The sequence below is a fragment of the Arachis duranensis genome, chromosome 3, assembly GCF_000817695.3.
Source record: "Arachis duranensis cultivar V14167 chromosome 3, aradu.V14167.gnm2.J7QH, whole genome shotgun sequence".
NCBI lineage: Eukaryota > Viridiplantae > Streptophyta > Magnoliopsida > Fabales > Fabaceae > Arachis > Arachis duranensis.
In genome coordinates this window covers 36,271,745-36,274,007 of record NC_029774.3, presented here as the reverse complement: position 1 = coordinate 36,274,007, position 2,263 = coordinate 36,271,745, and positions in this window count along the sequence as shown.

Here is a 2,263-nt window from a genome sequence, read left to right as displayed (position 1 = left end):
TCTTGGAGTTAAACGCCAGCTTTTATGCCAGTTTGGGCGTTTAACTCCCACTTTGGTGCCAGTTCCGGCGTTTAACGCTGGGAATTCTGAGGGTGACTTTGAACGCCATTTTGGGCCATCAAATCTTGGGCAAAGTATGGACTATCATATATTGCTGGAAAGCCCAGGATGTCTACTTTCCAACGCCGTTGAGAGCGCGCCAATTGGGCTTTTGTAGCTCCAGAAAATCCACTTCGAGTGCAGGGAGGTCAGAATCCAACAGCATCTGCAGTCCTTTTCAGTCTCTGAATCAGATTTTTGCTCAGGTCCCTCGATTTCAGCCAGAAAATACCTGAAATCACAGAAAAACACACAAACTCATAGTAAAGTCCAAAAAAGTGAATTTTAGCTAAAAACTAATAAAAATATACTAAAAACTAACTAGATTATACTAAAAACATACTAAAAACAATGCCAAAAAGCGTACAAATTATCTGCTCATCAATAGTGTTATTGATTCTCTTAGTTAAGTTTGTTGATTCTTGAACACAACTATTTTTATGAGTCTTGGTCGTGGCCATAAGCACTTTATTTTTCAGAATTACCACCGGATACATAAATGCCACAGACACATGACTGGGTGAATCTTTTCAGATTGTGACTCAGCTTTGCTAAAGTCCCTAGTTAGAGGTGTCCAGAGCTCTTAAGCACATTCTTTTTGCTTTGGATCACGACTTTAACCACTCAGTCTCAAGATTTTCACTTGGACCTGCATGCCATAAGCACATGGTTAGGGATAGCTTGATTTTAGCTGCTTAGGCCTGGATTTTATTTCCTTGGGCCCTCCTATCCATTGATGCTCAAAGCCTTGGATCCTTTTCACCCTTGCCTTTTGGTTTTAAGGACTATTGGCTTTTTCTGCTTGCTTTTTTCTTTTTCTTTCTCTCTCTTTTTTCGCAAGCTTTTGCTTTTTCACTGCTTTTTCTTGCTTCAAGAATCAATTTCATGATTTTTCAGATTATCAGTAGCATTTCTCTTTGTTCATCATTCTTTCAAGAGCCAACAATTTTAACATTCATAAACAACAAGATAAAAAATATGCACTATTCAAGCATTCATTCAGAAAACAAAAAGTATTGTCACCACATCAATATAATTAAATTAAATTTAAGGATAAATTCGAAACTTATGTATTTCTTGTTCTTTTGTATTAAAACATTTTTCATTTAAGAGAGATAAAGGATTTATGAAATTATTCATAGCCTTAAGACATAGTTACTAAGTACTAATGATCATGAAGTAAAGACACAAAACATAAACAAACATATAGCATAAAAACCGAAAAGAAAAACAATAGAGAAATGAGAACAAGGAATGAGTCCGCCTTAGTGATGGTGGCGCTTTCTTCTTGATGGTGGCGCTTTCTTCTTGAAGAACCAATGATGTCCTTGAGCTCTTCTATGTCTCTTCCTTGCCTTTGTTGCTCCTCCCTCATTACTCTTTGATCTTCTCTAATTTCATGGAGAATGATGGAGTGCTCTTGATGTTCCACCCTTGATTGATCCATATTGTAACTCAAGTCTTCTAGAGAAGTGTTGAGTTGTTCCCAATAATTGTTGGAAGGAAAGTGCATCCCCTGGTGATGAGCTTCCTCATGCGTCTCTTGGGATCCATGAATGGGCTCTCTTGTTTGCTCCATCCTCTTCTTAGTGATGGGCTTATCCTCCTCAATGGGGATGTCTCCTTCTATGATAACTCCAGCTGAGTAACATAGATGGCAAATAAGATGAGGGAAAGCTAGCCTTGCCATGGTGGAGGACTTTTCGACTATTTTGTAGAATTCAAGGGAGATGACTTCATGAACTTCTACTTCCTCTCCATTCATGATGCTATGAATCATGATGGCCTAATCCACAGTAACTTCGGATCGATTGCTAGTGGGGATGATGGAGCGTTGGATGAACTCCAACCATCCTCTAGCCACAGGCTTGAGGTCCAGTCTTCTTAATTGAACCAGCTTGCCTTTGGAGTCTCTTTTCCATTGAGCTCTTTCCACACATATGTCCATAAGTACTTAGTCCAACCTTTGATTAAAGTGGACTCTTCTAGTGTATGGGCGTGCATCTCCTTGCATCATGTGCAAGACGAACGCCAACCTCACATTTTCCGGACTAAAATCTAAGTATTTCCCCCGAACCATTGTAAGATAATTCTTTGGATTCGGGTTCACACTTTGATCATGGTTCCTAGTGATCCATGCATTGGCATAGAACTCTTGAACCAT